Below are 19,213 nucleotides of genomic sequence, written 5' to 3' on the forward strand. Positions count from 1 at the left end.
TAGCAATCGTGTCAGTAAAAAATGTCCTCTTTGAGATCCCAGGCTCCAAAACACTGTTATCATGCAAAAGGACAGAGAAGCGACGCTGACCGAGAGTTGACCGGGATGATGCCGTTATTTTTGTAATGATCAAATTGGATGCTGGAATAAAGTGTGGAAAAGAACAAATTTATTTTGTGTACTTGCGAAAATCTTAACTGTATTCAAATGTTGGCTGGCCAGTTGATCACAAGAGACACAAAATATTCTTGGAGGGGGACTGAATAAAGGAAATCTAAAAACCATGCAGCAACCACTGTTCTCCAAAATGAGTGATGAATTAGAATTGCCGAATGTTATTACAAGTATGCATAATATGTAGTTTTAGCTTTGTGTGTTCAAGATATTTTCCAATTCATTGCAGACTGGAACACGAACATCAGAGTCCCTCAAATCCATCCGACATTTCTGGAAAAAGTGAAACTTCAGTTTCAAATGGTACATATTCTACTCTAGAAAGTTGTTATATCATACTGTGCTCTGACTGCAGTCAAAATTGTCACCACAATATTGTTATTCTCCTGAGCACTAGTATAGTGAATCTGCAATATCTCGTTGTTTTTTTTTGTACTAAAACAATAAATACTACAAAATATTCCCTTGAAACGTCAGATGGTTTATGATCGGAGGATATCTAACCACTCAGCCATTTAATACAGAGCACCTCCATTTTGAAGTGCTCAATTGCATTTGTACAACTGACACAATTAAATATAATGCTGAATTAACTTTGATGGATGAAAAGCGCTTCAGGTCTGTCTATTTTTTTTTATGTAATGCTCTCAAATGAATACAAAAAGAAAATGCTCCTGTTCAACTAACTTTAGTATAGATTAATTGGTGAATGAACCGAAAGGACAATTCTATGAAGTCCTCGAGTATAAGGCTCTTAAGTCATTGTACGACATTAGAACGACAGGGCAATAAGTGAGATGCAGTGGCTTAATAATCAAATCTACAAAGAATGCACTAATGAACGCAACATCATTCAAATGCTTGCGAGACCAGCAAAGTAGATAAAGTGTTGGATAATGTCAGAATAATTGTGTCAGACTTCCCTGGTGATGGAAAACAGTCCCAAACACAAAAGACCAGATTAGATTTCTCCAGACATCTCATTAACAGTCTAATTTTGGAACAAAATAATGGAAAAACCATCGCACAGAGAACTAAACGAACGTCGACGTGTTCCAAGGCCTCATGTGTCAAACATGGCTGGGGGGGGGATTGTTATGGCTGCTAATGGCACAGGCTCACTTTGGTTTATTGATGATGTGACATTGTTTAAATACTCTCCAAATAGCATTGCAGTCAATAAATCCATCTTTTAAATTGATGGTGTTAACAAACCTGACACATAAATTGATTACAAAAAATGTCCGCCAAGTATACAAAATGAGGTATAGCTAGCTATCCGCACATTGTAGCGGTGGAAATGATCGAGCGGGAGGACACTTGGTAGCCGCCCACTGGATGCCCTTTTATCTACGGCCCCAAAATCCAGAAAACTGCGAAAAGCAGTTTAACGCTGTACCTCCACATCTCAGTACTAGCCTACAGAAATGCTGAGTCTTTGCACATGTTTTCAGCAAGACATCCAATATATTTGGGAAAAAATCTCTGAATTCACTCACCGGAGTCTTCAACTATTTCCTAAATGATGTGATATTATTGTGTTTACATGATTTCACAGTCAAATAGAATGAAAGTTATGAGAGATGTTTGAGAAAAACTATTCTGACAGAAATTCTTAGCCTGCAAGACAAGAATCCGGCCGTACTTGCCTTTGCTTTACTGAAGCTCCTTAACTGACAGAGGTCGAGCAATTTGTACACAAACAAAAAATGTTAAAAGCCAAACATAAATCTTTGCGGGATATCTGTTCTGCGATGTGAAGTCGCACAAAAAAAAAAATCAGGAACTTTCTCGAAACTTCAGAATAAATCATGTGACTCCATCAAAGAAACAAATGTTCCTTCAGCTCCCTTTCATATCGTATCTACATGTACAAACATACTGTACTTAGTTATGCTTGAAATAAATTGAGACTCTTAAAAAGTATGGCATTTATTGGAGCTGAATATACAGTACAGTAGATACATCAAAAGTAAAAGAGATTCAGTGGATAACAGCTATATTGGAGGGAGAGAAATATGAAGTGTAGAAATCCCCTTCCTCATCTGTTTCAGTATCCAAACGATGATTTAAAACCTTATCTGGATGTCTGCCACAAACACTTCATTTATTCCAGCCGAGGCCAAGTAGAATTATTGTTGTGTAAAAGCCCAAAGACTTTTAGAAGATCAAAGTTCCACCGTATAAATCATGTTTGCCTGCAGCCCCAACTCAACTCCCCCTTTCCTGACTTCTTTGCCAAGCTTATACTGTACTTTCATGCCACATCCATCAAAGGCAGGCACACACAAATAACTTTCTCTTAAAATATTACACAATCTTTGATTTGATGCCAAATAAAATCCGTACCATATCACTCTCAACTTCCAACAGTTCCTGCCCTTGCTGGACTTTGGTGTCTCTTTTGCCGTTACTATTGAGTCTGTTTACATGCAGAAATTAATTGCGTGAGTCTGGTTAGCATAAGCCTCTGAAAAGGTTCCGTGAAAAGTCTGTTTTGACGGAACTCCTGTTCCATGTACACCCAGGAATTTGCTCGCTCCGAATATAGTATTCGACACAAAACAAGCACAGACACTTACTATACTCACCCCTTTGTGTTGATAGCAATTGCGAGGCCTTTGTTGAGCTTCACCAAAGGTCCTGAAGTCCAAGCTACCACGTATAATGAAATCAATATGATTGACATATTGTTGGACATGTCTTTTGTCTCTGATAGGCTATGTCTTTTGTCTCTGATTGGCTGTTCTTCCTCATGCGTAGTGGTTTCTTAAAAGATGATATACCCCAAGAGCCTTTGTCAGTATTTTCTCCATCTTTAAATATTTTTTAAAGTTTTACATTTTAATAAATCAATAAACAAACACTTTTTATTCAATCTGTCATCTTAAACTTGACAGTAGTACAATATACAAGATATACTCCAATTTTGCAAGTAGCAATGGAGCAGAGTGAACAGTGTCTGACTTGCACGAGACAGAGCCGCCTTGTTAAAAAGCTTATTTCAGCAAGACAAGAAATTAAAATAGAATGTAAAATGTGTGATGTAATTATTATTGATCCTTGGGGCATAAACCACATAAAGAGTGTTTTGAATTTGGTTACAAATGTATGTCTCCTTTTATGAAAAGTCAAGCTTGTTGATCGCTTCAGTGCAGATGACGACGACGTTAAATACAAGAGTTTGTTTTTAAATTAAATTGTCCAGGAATTCTAAAAAAAAAACCTTTTAAAATCTGAAACAAAGTCAAATTAAGGTCTTCAATATCAGTCATCTGTCTTTAACAGTTTGATTCCATCTTCAGTAAGTTCATATTTTGTTGCTATATTACAAACAACAATTTGCACGTAAATTTTATGAACGATCACCAGAATTTGTATTAATAATCAAAAAGTAAGTAATTTTACTTGAGTTATGTTCCCTCTTTGGACTGAAGGACACATGTAACTTTCCCACCCTATGCAGGTGTACGTTTAGTATTTGTGAGGAAGTTAATTGCTGATTTTAGCTTCCCGACACAAGTATGTGTCAACGCTGATGCTTTGAGGCGTTTCTCTCTTTGAAGGAAGTATGTCGGACAGCAATAAATGGTAGTTACTTGTGATCAGTAATTATGCACATCTGTCAGGGAACAGTCCCATTTTTAATTTCAATAATTGCTCGTGACAGGTAAATTATAGGTATAATTCACATAGTGACGTGGATGTCACTGTACTTTTTTTTTTTAAGTGGTTGCAGCTCTCACAGCAGAAGAATTGACAGTAGAATGAATACCTTATAAACATGGCCCTATATGCTGCACTTGCGTTTTAGGTCTCCAAGACATCTTCAGCTTTTTGGTCTGACCTAACATCGAGCTCAAGTCAGGATGAAGCAATTGATGTTTTCCACCCTGTTTTTATGACGCACATAGCACATTTGTTTCTCTGTTCAGTGCACCCCCCCCCCCCAACTTTTCTTAATGAACACAACACTGGGTTCAATTTTTGTTGTTACATAATTTATGTGTGAATGTCCTCTTCCTCTTGCCTGTGGTGCAGCTGGTTTGGTCGTATTTATTTTGTCTTTCATTCTGTCTTTTGTTTGTTACTTTTCTCCTCCTGGGAGTTGTGTTCTGCTCAGTTCCCCTGTCATTTTAAGCAGTTCAATGCCTTGATGTTGAGGTCGTGCATTTGTTTTGAATTACTGTATGTCACTACAAGAAGGTAGGTGTGACTATTTGTCATTTCTGACAATTCATTTCAATGATTAATTGTCATTTCCATACAAAGTGCATCCATTGCATATTGACTCGTTTTCAGGTTGTCACTGGTCACATTAAATGAAACGGTGGGTCAAATCTGTCCCAATTGTTACATTCCTGAGTCCATTACAACAGTACATTGATTCCTTGAAGACTTTAGTCAGACTTTAGTCTTGAGCTCCAAACATGCTGACCAATTTCTAACACTATCCATTTTTGGCTCCTTATAAAAGTGAGAGGAATCATTGTTAGCTATGATGCAATTGTCACCATCATGATAGCCGGTTAAATTAATCAAGTCAAATAAATGTCAGAACACGGTTACGTAGGAAGCTGTGGAGGCGAGCTTTCTGTTCTTCTGAGGAATTTGTCACCACCCTCATTGGCTGGCAGATTGTATCAGCCAACACAGCAGCTGTGCGTACTCTACATGCTGCGAGAAAAAATAGGAAGAAAAGGGTTTAGTGATAAAACTGTGAAGGATTATCCGTCATTTGGCAAGCCCATGCTGATTTGCAATCAAAACGGATTTAGAGAAATGACAGGAAGGGAAAAGATGGGAAGGAGGCAACAAAGTGGAGGCGGGAGGATTGACGAAGGCGCGGGGTTGGGGGAGTTGACATGCTCAGAAGGATTCTGGTTTCTGTTTAACTTCATCCCCACTCCCCACCCCTTCCAGTCCCGCCTCCCCCTCAATTCAATGAACCATGTGTCAGTCACACCAATATTTTGAAATTGCCACGCAAACATAGTTGAATGATTGGAGTTGTCAGTCAAAGTAAATGTGTTGTCTGACACTAGAGAGAAAAAAAACGCAGACACTTACATAATTGCTATGAAGAATAGCGGACATTTTGTTTTGCAGGATCTTTCGCAGGTGTTCATTTACAATAATAAACAGAGACGCACCTATCCAGGTGTATAAGCCACCTTACAACTTTATTATTGCACATAATGTCCAGTACATAATTAAATATGGCAACAGAAAAGCTTCCTTCCTGCAGAGCACTGAAAAAAAAAAGGATTTTTGTGTGTATATTTTTTTTTCCAAAATGATATAATTAGAGTTTGTTCAGGAAACTTTGAACAAAACCCCCTTTGTGGGTCTGAATCCTCCTCAGCAAAATGTACCAGTCTGAGATTAATGACTTGTGGCTGGCGCGCTCCGACCTTTTGACTGGGCCAGTATAGCCACCGCTGCCAAATGCCCCCTTTGTGCTAAACTTGTCACCCCAGTGACAAGCCAACATCCGTGTTCCTGGAGCTGAGTGGCTGTCTCTTGAAGTTTAAAATGGAGGTGTGAGATGAGGCACGTTTGCCCATCAAAGGCGGAACAGTCATCTATTGAAGCCATGACAGCCTTCACTGAAACTTACTAGCGCTTGGGCTGATTTTATAGCACCGGATGGGTCGATAGATAATGGGGGTTCTCGTGCGATGCAAATTCATCCACACCAATCCAGGTCAATTTGCAAATGCTATTTATTGACTGACAGCACCTTCAACTTCTTTCACACGTTCTCTTCCATTAGGATTTCACTCAAATTCAACTTACCTACTATTGTGTTGCAGAATACATTTTAACTTGTATGTTACTTGCACCTTTCCAAGTCTTGGATAGATGGGAGGTTGGTCACGATTGTCCTTCACGCAGTCCTAATTGTCCGTTGCAGTCTGTGCTTGTCATATTTGGTGGCCGATCCAAACCAGACAGTGATGGAGGTGCAGAGGATAGACTGGATGATGGCAGTGTAGAGGGTCTTCAGCGGCTCCTGTGGCAGGTTGAACTTCCTGAGCTGTCTCAGAAAGTACAACCTCTGCTGGGCCTTCTTCCGGACAGAGTCCATGTGGCCGGTCCATTTCAGGTCCCGGGAGATTGTGGATCCCAGGAATTTGAAGGTGTCTGTGGTGGGAATAGCATTACTGAGGATGGTGAGGCGTGGAAGTGGCGAAGGTCTCTCTTATTCTTTAGAGACATTTAAATCTCTCCATAATTACAATTTCTGTATCATAAAAAAAAAGTCCTTATAAAATCCTGTATATTCTCCTATTTGAAATAGTTAAGTTGAGTTTGCCTGTTTATTTGTTGAAACTGTCTCAGCGTGCCACACACATTGTACTCATATGGTCACAGATGTGTTTGACCTTTAATACTTTAAATTCACGGATTTTTGCAATGATTCCGAGGGTTCGATGCATGCTGCTGTCATATTTCTGGATTAAATTGGCATCCACCACATGGCCATGAAGCTCGGAATTTGTCTTACTGGATGCCAAAGATCAAAATCCTTTTACACTACCAGCACCAATAGTGGACATGCTTGTAGTTTTTTTTTTTTAAAGTGATTACCAGCTACTGACATGACACGGCATGCATCCCACAGTAGTCAGTTGTTTTTGCATGTCCAAGCGCGCAGGAATCACTTCAACTTTTTCTGTCTTTCAGCGAACAGTTTTTTTCCAGAAAGACAGTAACATTTTACTGCATCTATGTGAATGTAAATCTCGAGTGTGAGACAGTATCGTAAATGTGTGAGAAACATCAGAACGATTGCCTGTAACTGCCTTCGGAGGAACAAACAAAGTGATTCACCTGTTCTGAGCGCCCCCGAGTCAGATAGGCATGAGGTAGAGGGTGGGTTGTCGTAGCGGGAGGGGGAAAATGTGTAATTATTGTTTCACTAATTCAAACCTTTCCCTTTGGGCAAACTCTGTCCTCGTACCCCTTCCGTCTTTCTCTTTGCTCCTGCTCCTCCATCACCTGGGCGTCTCCCTACGAACTTTGAGGGATTAGGCTTGCGAGGGCTGGCTGGTAGTTATGGCTGCCAGCGAGACTCCTCAGGTTTCACTCAGGGCCGCGTGTCTCCCCGAGGCGACAGGGCGATGTCAGCGTCTGTCAGCTTGTGTCTGTCATCTAAGCCCCGTCAGTGGCGGCTCTGCCAGCACGCCATCACGGCTCTGTCGCTCCTTGTTTCCTTCTGGCTTATGATCTGAGACACCCAGACAGTGCAACTGGCTTCACAGTTCCAAAATGTTCCCCTCACCCGACCCCCTTTGTGCAGCATGGCTACTTAACTTGACACAACAAACACAAGGTCAAGGTGTGTGTCTTGTCTAAGTGCCTGAGTGCGGCGTCACATTGTTACGAGTGCCGGTAGATGAAAGCTGGGTGTGTCACCTTGCCTGTAAGTATGTCTGCGTTCGTGTGCGTGCGTGTGTGTGTGAGGGCAAGTCAGGCAGCTTTGAGTGACAGCGTGAGTGAGGTGAAGCCAAGCGGCGTCTCTTTGTAAAAGTGCACCTACCTTCTCTACCCACAAGTCCCTCCTGGCAACAAACTGTCACAGCTGACAGGCCTCACAAAAGAAGGAGAGCGAAGGGAGGCAGGGGGTACGGGGATTAGAAAAAAAAGTTTAAGAGATGAAATTAAAGCAAAGAAGGGAACCTGACAGCACCTTGAGAAGAGGCATTGTCTGCGAAGGGAAATATATCTGTGCGAGCTGGCTTTGATCAGTGGAGGATGAGAGTAGAGAAGCGCTTGTAAAGCTCCCTCCCCGAAGCTCATTCAAAAGACCGGCGAGGACGAGAAGCGAGTCAGGACCGCAGATAACCACGGTTAAAGGGGGAAGGGCTTTTTCCCATTGACCACGACTGGAAAGCAAACGCTTTGACTGTGGGAGCTTGTCCACTTGTTTCTCGATGTTTTCCCAAACTATGCCAAAGTGCCAAGACGGTAAACGCTTGAGATGGAACGTGTAGTCCTACACAAAGAACTGAGCCACACTTTAAAGGCTGGCAGAGGGGGGGAGGGTATAGAGCAGGACGTTGTAAGCAAGAACCTTTGAAACACATGAGGGAGAACACAGAATGGGAAACTGGAGGGAGGAAGATGGAAGAATAAGTGGAAGTGGCGGTAGCAGGGGGGAAAGGAGATCATCAGCTTTTTTTGTGATTCACTGTGGTGTTGCCGCTTCGAGGAGGGGTGCGCTGTTTCTATATGAGGAGGGAGTGAAGTGGCAAGGAGCACTGCTCCAGTGCCCCTCCATGCCTGCATGCAGCAGCAACCACTTTGATAGATAGACAAAGCAGCATGCTGAAGGGGAACCTCCTGCTGGCAGGATCTGAGCAGCCTGTTTACAGAGGAGCTTGTCTGATCTGAAGCCCTGCTTGCCCTCTTGTATGGAAAACACTTGCTCTTTGATGTCTCTCTCCCTCTGTCTACGTTTCTTTCTTACGCTTATTTTGCTGCTGTCTCTCACGCCTGTGATTTCCTCTCACTGCTGCCTGACACATATCAAATTCTGCTTTGCATTATCAGCGCCAACCTCCAAACATCTTGCATTCTACAAAAGGTTTTAGGTGCACAGCAGTTCACTCCAGGCAAGAAAGTGCGTGTGTGTGTGTGTGTGTGTGTGTGTGTGTGTGTGTGTGTGTGTGTGTGTGTGTGTGTGTGTGTGTGTGTGTGTGTACCCGTGCGTGCATCCTGACAGGGTCACACAGGGCTTGTCAACAGGCGGTCTACTTTAATATGACATATTAATGTGTCCTGCCAGTGCCAATAACTCTACACAAGCAGCACATGTGTGCATATTTATTAGAGTCCATAACGTTTTCTCCCCTGTGAAATATTAAACCCATTACGTGTGCTGGGAGCTGCTGAGTGTGTTCATAAAACAGCAAGTGTGTTGTTTTTCAGCCCCCTCCAACAGATACTGTAGTAAATACGTTTCTCAGGTGGTGCATTTGTGTAAATGTGTGTTTTTTGACATGTGGCTGTTTTTTTCTGCAATTTTAATTACATATTCAACCCCCCCCCCCACCCCGCTTTGTTCGAACTTCATTCACGATGCCCGTTAAATATGATTTAATATCTGCTACAATTTACACTTGGGCCAGATCACGGGTGTCAAACTCAAGGCCTGGGGGCCAGATACTTAACATAAGGGCAACCATCATTGAACCTTGGACATATTCAAAGCACTAGGTGTTAAAATACAGGTCAGAGTAGATATATGCAAGCCTTATAAAGACAATCTCAAAGTAAAAATACACTCAATAATATTTGTCATGATATTTTCTTGCTGATTTTTCTTGATCTCTATCATAAAAATTGATATCTACGACATTTAATTGGTGCATAGACTCATTTCTTCCCACGGCAGCAGAATAGCTTCTATTTTTGTACACTCTTTCTCTTAGTAATAGATTATATTCAGTGTTCTGTCTTGTACTTTCACAGAGCCATGTTCAAAATGTTCTGATTGTATTAACCAGTCGACAAAACTGCATTGTCGTTCCACATTAAACGCACTCCTGTCTAAATGGACACAAGTCCACCCAAGTATTTTCAAGAGGAATGAAGTTTTTTTTCTAATGCATGTGTTTCTGTGTCTGCTTTTCATATTAATGATGCACATTATCGCAACAACAGATCACTCAGTTTGCGGATTGATTCATAGTGCCTGTTACTTCACTTGAATCTATAGACATTATCTACACAGGTTTTATGGACCATTAGCTCCACAAGAAGATGGAATGTAAATGAGGCATAATAAATCAAATCAGATGAAACACTCACACAGCATGACGAGCTACTACTTGAACTCAACAGATGCCTTGGTCATTGCCTTTGGGGTACCAAGTACTTGTATCATGGGACATGGGTTCGAAATGCAGTCTGTATTTGATTTATTACACTCTTTGTCATTTGTCCAGAATACACAGTAAAGAAACATGAATAACGTTGGAGACATAATGTACTCTGACTTGAGAAAATGTATGGGCCCTATTTGGCACGGTTGCCCCGGACATCTACCTGGAAATTTACGTGATTAATTAGCAAAACTGTGGATTTTAGGGTATTTAATTTGTTTGTGTTATTTCATTCGAACATCAAGAGATATTCACGTTCATAAAGGAGATTGAAGTGGAAGGCCCACAGCTTCTCTTTCACCTTCCTCAGCCCCGATCTTTGTCCTGTTGTCTTGTCCCTGGCGAATGTCTTTAGTTAAGTTGACTACGTCTGAAGCGGCTTGCCTTGACATTTCTCTAGACTTCATCACTAAGCTGATGATCTTTTGAATGGAGGAAGTAATTGAAAGGGTGTGAGCTATTCCGCACTGAATATGTATCTCTCCAGTCCAACCCAAAAGTCATTGCACTTAATTTGAGGACAATTGGTTTTGACTGCACTCAAAGACTATTCCCACCATTCTGTAACCAATATATTCTTTTCTATTCTTGTCACTTGCTATTTTCTTTTTCTGCTGATAATGGGTTAGCTAAGCAACTCTGCAAGTCTTTTCCCTCCCCCCTTGCCTTTGGACATGCTTTCAACATTGACGACTGTGACAGATTGGACGATGAGACACATGACATCAGTTCAAATGGAAGACAAGAATAAGAAGACGTGATGCAGTGTGAAGAGGTCACTGGAATTGCTTGCACCAGGCCTCTCACACTTGCACGCACGCACGCACACACTCACATACACATACACACACACACGCTCCCAAACCACAACTAATGGTAAACATATGATCAGCCTTTTTCAAAGATCTCTTCTCTGTACAACCATCGAGCCCCCAATCAAAACAGGAATATGAATAAAAGCAATCACCCGCCGCTGCAGTTTGGTGGCTCAAATTGAAAGTGACAGCTTGACACGTAATATGGCACCCGTAATGTGATTAGGCCAGCGTGCCACTCTCTTCTTAAACTCCCACATCCTAAAGAGCGAGCCTCACGTCCAACTCCGCCAAGCACACTCAGGCTCTCGTCTCCCAAAAAAAAAGGGGGGGGGGGGCAGAGAGGGCCATCTTGTCTCCCACTTTCTTTGAGACGAATTGAGATGATGCCGCTGTTGAATCATAACCCCCTGGAGGGGAATTGCAAACACATGTAGGGGGTGAGAGAAGGAGCATTTTTAGGTCGAGAGACATCCATGCCAAGAACAGAGAAGCTGAGTGGGAGAAAGTGAGCAGTGGTATGCATTAAATTAGTCATTATCAGGCGCGAAGCTGGCCCGGGTCCTCCTGTCAATCCGTATGATGTAAATGAACACTGACATGTCAATGGTATCACCCTCAGTTACTCATGACAGTGTCTAAGAGTGAAATGTGAAGAAACACCAAAGTAAAGTCGTGGAATAACAATATTTAAAACTTGAGGAAAAAATGGAATGTTTGTACTAGTGGATCAGAATGTGTTTGAAACTGCAAGAAACTTGAAAGAAAAAAAGCGAACCATCAGTTTATATCAACAATTAAGCAGAAAAGTTAAAACTGGATGTTGGAGTCCAACAGAAAATTTGAAAAAACATTCAAAAGACTGCACGGCTGATGGTGTGTGTGTGTGTGTGTGTGTGTGGGGGGGGTCGCAGAAATGAAAAAAGAAGTATCGTTTTTGGCATTCAGAATAAGCAGGAAGCCGAGACGAAGGCCACATTTCCAAATGAATCTTCCCAGATTGATCTTGGCTGAGTCCTGGTTTAGCATGGAGGAGAGCTGGTACACACTTTCTCGAAAAAAAAGTCAAGTCAAGATTTCTTTGAGTCTGGGGATTTCCCTCGAATGTTGCTGATAGAATGAAAAATGGAGTACAAAACCTTAGTGGGGACACAACTTGGAAAATGAATGAATGGCAGTGGTTAATGTACAACTGGGACTCCGAGGGAGTAGCATTGCTCGGCCAAGCCCAGTAAAATTAAATGCTGCTCGGTTTCCAAAAATGAGGGTCATTTCTCAACTGTGTTTAAAAATGTGTCAACATCCAGAAAGATGGACTCAACCTCCCAATTACATCTGCTGCCCAAACCCTTTCGAGCATTTAGACATATCTCAAAGTCAAATACCAATTTATTTTATGTGAAGCCATGCCACAAGCAGAAATGTCTGCCTAATCATGAAAGCAAATGAGTGTCATACATTAGCCCTCACTTGACTCTTCCGAGATCTATTTTCTTCTTTCTCTTCAATCTCTCCATCGGCCCTCCCCTGCCTTTTAGTTCAAGAAAAGCCTGTCGCAAGGAATCAAGTCAAGCTAAAGACATAGTTGAGTACCCGTGACAGGCTGAAAGCCACTCAAACGGGTCTATAATGAGTCTAATAATGGTGTGGGTAAGCATAATTGACTTGAGTTGGGGCCCCAGAGAGCCAAAGAATTCACCAAATGATGACTGCAGCGTGAGCTGGCAGGCAATGATGAGTCTTCATTGGCCATGATACGACAAGGCTGGAGCAGAAGGTGGACAAGCTCTAAGTCTGCCATTCCCCCCGTGGGCCGGGCCGCGAGGGCTGAGCCGCAGTCAGAGCTGCTCATCACTGAGCACTGAACTGGAAAATCGCACATGACTGGTTGCTTCCAGAAGGCCTCAGATGGCTCAACGGCGACCCTGTCTTCTTTGAAATCGAGAACCGGGTGACCTCACACCGCCCAGGGAGTACATGTTAACTGCATCTCCCCTTCCCAGAGCGGGCAGGCAGTATGTGTGCTGTTCAACTCTAGTCGAGTGTAGGCTTGTGGGCGATAGCACCCCCGAGAAACGAAAAGAAAATTATGTAAACAAACAAACAAACAAACAAACAAACAAACAAACAGTATGTATGATCCAGCATTAGAGTGGTGTCCCTGTTTATATCTCCTCTTTGTATCTAGAGCAGGGTTGTCAAGCATGCTTTTGGTTTCTCTCGTGGGGCCATTAATGACTTAAATAGAAATGGATGGCTTCTCATACGATCAGATACACAAAACAGAATCCAGTGATAAAAAGTTACACAATTTTCTAATTTATTTTGAAAGTGGAATTGTGACAACAATATTGCAATATCTCACAGTTATTAGAAGGAAGACAATTTACAGTTTTGATATTTTAATAAGAAACATTGAGTTGACACACATGATTTGCCTTTGCGGGCCCCATAAAATAATCTGGGGGGCCGGATCTGGCCCCCAGGCCTTGAGTTTGACACCTATGATCTCGAGGCTGGCAGTGTACACTTATACGGTACTGGAATTACTCCAATGGAGTATATCCATGTCGATTGTAGCTTTAGGGCAAGAAATTTACCTTTCATGGATCAAATGATACTAGAGTTGTATTGATCATATTGCTCTTGTCCTACGTGCCCTTGTCACTGACCTCTCTCTATGTTTCCAACTATTGCTCCAAACAAATATATTCATGATGCCTTTTCTCTGTCGTACAACTCTACCCTGTCCACCCCCTTGTCTTACGACAAACATGTGGTTGGCACTCACACAGAGTTGTCTAAACTGAGGCGACAGGCTACTGACAGCTCATGTGCCAGAGTGGAACGTGCCAGTAGGCAAGATTTGTGAAAAATATGCACTCTGTCATTTCCTATCCATATCACTGACGTCATCACTTTGTCAAGAAGCCAATATGTGAGTATGCGGCGGGTATATACGAAGTATGCGGGACAGTGTGTTTGTATGCGTGTGTTTGAGAGATAAGATGTCCCGTAGCGTATGTGGGTGGAGAACACGATATATGTCAGAGCGTATCACAGGAACGCAGTGATAGGTGACGAAATATTCCCGTGTCATCGCAACAAAGTCATCAAAAAGTTGAAGTCAAATGATTAGATCGCTGCACTTGACGTGTTTTGAATGCACTGTCGGTGTGCCCAACCTTTAAACGGCTTCCCCGAACTTAACGTTTGATCCTTCCTGCTGGAAAAGCGGGCTGAAAGATAACATTTCAAGGGAAGCAAAGTGGAAGAAAAACAGCCTGCAGAAAGCCAGGCTGCTGAACATGCTCACTGTCAGCTTCTTTCCTTTAATTTGATGCCTCTGTCTCTACCGCCGGCAGTTGAGACTAATCTCATTGAACGCTAGAAATGAGTGTTGGTGACAGGGATGTCAACAGCGGTTTGTTTCGAGCTCAGCGGGAGAACAGTACCTGCCTGTGTGTCTCTGTTACACAAGTGCCTCCGGCCTTCCCTCCCTTGTGTGTCCAAGTCATTTGGTGTTACTGTCAATCCCACAGGCCAACAGCGACATGCTTAATCACTCTACACCGGTGCCCTGCTTGCACACACACACACATACACACACACACACACACATTTCTTTGGCTGACGGTTTGAATGGAATCCCACCACCGTTTCGAAACATCCTACCCAAAAGCATCTGTTTTCTTTTGAGTGGAAGGGTAGAATGGGAACAGAGGGCTTTCCAACAGGTGAGCGAGTACAAGTGTATTGAAGAGCATTCCAGATTAATGTCATGGAAGTAAAGTTACATGACAGAAGCTCCATTGTTCTGCCCATATTCAAAGTCACATTTCGTCTTGTCAAGAAAACAGGATGAATTTGAAACCAATGTTTTTGATTGAGAGGAAATCTTGATTACATGTCCGCAGAATCCTGCATCAGGTTGTCAGTACCTGAAGGCAGCAATACAGAAAAGGTAGGTGTTCTTGTTTTGGGGCGGGGGGGTCGGATTTCCTTATACTGAAACGTAAGGCCTACTAGCTAGACTAGACGAGAACAACAATATGGCAGCTGAAAATAGATAAAGCTGCTTCTTTGTGGAGGCAGACATACTCTGTGTTCATATTTATTGGGACATGGTTACTAATCACATTTAATGTCATTGTAAAACTGCTGGAGTGGTAATCTGTGAATGTAAACATAAACATATACCTTATTAAATGTATAATCCTTGCCTTCCTCTGTCCTCTGCGCTTCCTCTGTGTCTCAATTTCTCCCCTATGGTTGTCAGTCACCCAATGGAGCCTGCTGGAAAGACATCCTGCGGAGAGAATAAGAAGGTGGTGGGTGTTAACCCAGGTCACAAGTTCAGCGTAAACTGATGAGAAGAGTCGTGCTTTGGGTTTGAGAAAGAAAGTGCTATCACGGGGAGACGTTCAGTACACGTGTGTTCTAAGTGGGTGAGTACAAATCCTCGTGACGGCTGAAGCAGTAAGAGTACAGGGCAGATCCGGTGCGGCAGTGAGAAGGAGAATCCGATTCATCTTGATCAAAGGCTTGTGTCAGTGACAAAGGACCGTTTGTTTAGCCTAAGCATGACATGTATCTGAGAGCCATAAATTACAGGGAGAATTAGAGGAGCCCTGGTGGATTTTATGCTTGTGTGCCTGTCTGTCTCTTTGGGTGCAGCACACACACACGTACATGCACGTATGCCTCCAGAATCGCTCAGACCACACACACACACTCACACGAAGAGCTGGGAAGGGGTATGCGAATGTGACGTGAGAGGTGATGAAGGCATGTGTCAAGCACTGGATGAGTGGGTGGGGAGGCTGTGAACTTAACAGAGGACTGTGGTGAAATTGTTCTTTAACCCTCAAATATGCATTCCTTCGTGCACAAGGCTCACATTGACAAAGCCGTCACGTGAAAAAAGGATTCGTTTTACATTATTGTTGTGATATGGACCTAGTAGGTTCACATTCATAAAAATCATATTTTGCAGACTGAGGTCAAATGGTCAAAATGTCACACCTATAACTTTCTTTTTTTATGGCCACAGGCATAACTCAACAAGCATATCAGCAAAGTGCACAGTCTGTCTGCCTGCGTCAGGATAAAATCTACCAAAACCACGTTACAAAACCTGTGCCGCAACTTTCTTACTGTCAAGAGCGCTGGGGATGTGAAACGGAAAAAGACCTTAGTGTGCCGGAATTTCCAGTGAAGCGTAACATGGTCTACCAAATTTACAAAATGTGTCAATAAAAAATAGGAATTGCCTATAGTTTATCTGACGATCTCAACTCTTCCTTCCTCAGCACATGTTAAAATAATAAATAAAATAGGTGACAGTAAAGTTGGAACGTGTTGCTTTATTGACCCAATTTTTTTATAAATTGAATCCAATTCAATCAAAAATGTGTCTGGATATGAAAATCAATCCTCTTCTTCATGTTAAGGGCATTCAAATGTGCTGAAATAATGGCACAGAAAAAAAATCAAGGGATGGTTACTGAAAACAGTTCTGTTCTCATTCTTTCCTAACCACTAACCTATGCTCATTTTAGAAAACAAGACAAGCATTTCTCAGTTTCAACATTAATTGTTGATCAGGGAACTGTAATAGTCAAAAACATTTCAGAAAAGTGTTCTTCTACCACACAACTTCAATTTCCAATGCAAAGTCTTTGTTCGCATATTGACTACATAGCGTATCCACATGGTTGACTTTGGCAAAACTACTAGCCCCAGCTTACTTGCATGAGTGTTAGTTGTTGAACGTGGATTGTTTTGACAAGGAAGTCTGTAGGTGGATTTTTTAAAAACACAACCAAAAATGTTTGCCTTTTGCTTGTTTGTTGTCATTCAAACATATCATCCACTTTGTCAAATATGCCTCACGCCCCTTTCCCACTGTTCAGAAAAATATTTTGTGCCATGTTCTCTGCAACAAATGAAGTTTTGTGGTTTCCTCCATCTACCTGGTGTTTAATAAAGATATGCCAAATCTTTTTTAATATTCATGCCATTCTTTTCTTCTAGATTCTAGATTCAAATTCGAACCAAAGTGTTTATGTATATGGTTGTGCGTGTGTGTGTGTGTGTGTGTGTGTGTGTGTGTGTGTGTGTGTGTGTGTGTGTGTGTGTGTGTGTGTGTGTGTGTGTGCGTGCGTGCTCGCGCGTGCATGCGTGCGTTGTCAAGTGCAATTAGTTGTTGAAAAGGTTACAGTGTACTTTGTGTATGTACCTTATGCAACCTTTCTGCCTGCTCTGCTTGGATGACATTTGTTTGAAGTTGTGTGCCAAAGCCATCATCTGTGTTTACGCTGTGCTGACATGTTTGGCAAAACATTTCAATAGCAATTATCTCGTAATCAAAAAATGACAGATGAATTACGAAAAATAGTTGCTGAGCTGATGAGGGATGACGTTTGATCTGATGACTTGAGATCCTTCCAAGCCTAACTCAGTCAATCAGTTTGTTTGTGAATGTAAAGCATTTTGTGGGAACAAAATAATCTAGCCTCCAATGTGATACTGGAGAGCACTTTTCTGGAAGGCCAGTGAAAACGAGGGGGGGGGGGGGTGGGCTGTGTAATGAATTTAAATGGTGGAAAAAAAGGGGGGGGGCAAGATTTGACAAATTAGTTTGAACACTTTTGACTGTCAAGCTGTTAATTTATGACTGTGCAAACTTCCAAGTGTTTACCTTGGAAGCCTAACACAGAGGCCCACAGCTCTTGGAGGTGACTGCTAAATGAAATATGGAGGCAGCTGGGCTATTTATTTATTTATTTCCCTGCCTGGCGCTTTCACAGCCCTATTTGTTTTAATCCTCATGAGTGTTGTAGGAGAAACTGATTCCTGTTCACATTAATAAAAATAATATTTTGCAGAGCGAAGTCTAATGGTCGAAATGTCACATCTATGACTCTTTCTTTTTCCTAGCCACAGACATAACTCAACAAGCTGCTCTTATATTTGCTTCACTCCGAGCTGCCAAGGACAAAGCTTTATTTAGTTAGTCCTACCTTGACTTGCTATATGCAGCCTAGATGACAACAGCAACGGATTATTACACTGCCGGGTCACAACTTTATGTTTGTAGTTTGCAATTGTGCAGAAAGGCAATGTTTTTTACAACACTTTCAAAGTCAGTCAAAATAGTCAACAAATATTTGTCATTATGGCTCCATGCAGTTCAGCACCACTGCTTGATCAATAATTAATGTCAAATCATCACTTCTCTATCAGTTTCAATTATAACCAAGCACTATTAGCTTTATGATTGCAGATTTTTTTTTCATGCCGCTTTTGATAAAGATATAGTGTTGTCGCTCTAAATGTGCTCAATTTAGATGCCTATGAGTCTACATCTTCAGTGGTGCAGTGAGTCCACAAATACACACAAGCCATACTTGGGCTGTGGCCGCACGTACAATGGTATTTTTAAAAATATACTTTTTGGCGCACTGGGGTCAAATGAATTCCATCCACGCCAGTGGTGTTTAAAAAGGGGGCGAAAATACCAAAGCAACAGGTGGTGTCATGTCCCCTACACAAAAAAAAGACAAGTACATATAAAATACCCCAGTATAAATAATACATTTTAACCAGTCAGACATATTTTATATATATATATATATATATATATATATATATATATATATATATATATATATATATATATATACATATATATATACATATATATATATATATAGAAGATTTTGTGTTCGTGGGTGGAATTTTTTGTTATCAACTGCATTTTGTCTTACTCTGTAAATATTTTTATAGGAGTATTTCTATATATATATTTATAATATATATATATATTTATATATATATATTAATATATATATATATATATATATGTATATATATATAACTGGTCCACTGGACAAATTTACCAGTACTTTTGGTGCTAAAGAAGTTATTCCTGATCTTGGAGAACTTCAGAAGCTCTTTATCTTGCCTTTTTTGCACACCGCCAACCACCCCCTTCCCTCCTATTCTCTCTGGGATCACTCCCCTCTGAAGCGTTTGACTGAAAACATGTGCTCTTTAATCACCAGGGTGACAGACCCTACCCTGCATTTGTGCCTCTGCCCCACTGCAACAATAAAGGCAGGGTCATGCTCAGTGTCAGCTCCAGGCATAGGGGTTGGAGGGAGGAGACGACTTAAAGATAGACACCAAGAAAGAAAAGATAGATATGGTTCATAGCAATGAATTGTATTTGTCTTCTTTTTGCCCAAGTAAGAATGCATTTGTGTGTGAGTATGCGTGTTTGTTTCATCAAGATCGAGGTTAGGGACTCACAGGATCCCATGACCC

This window comes from Syngnathus leptorhynchus, chromosome 4 (assembly GCF_054491065.1).
Source record: "Syngnathus leptorhynchus isolate UIUO chromosome 4, UIUO_Slep, whole genome shotgun sequence".
NCBI classification, from domain to species: domain Eukaryota; kingdom Metazoa; phylum Chordata; class Actinopteri; order Syngnathiformes; family Syngnathidae; genus Syngnathus; species Syngnathus leptorhynchus.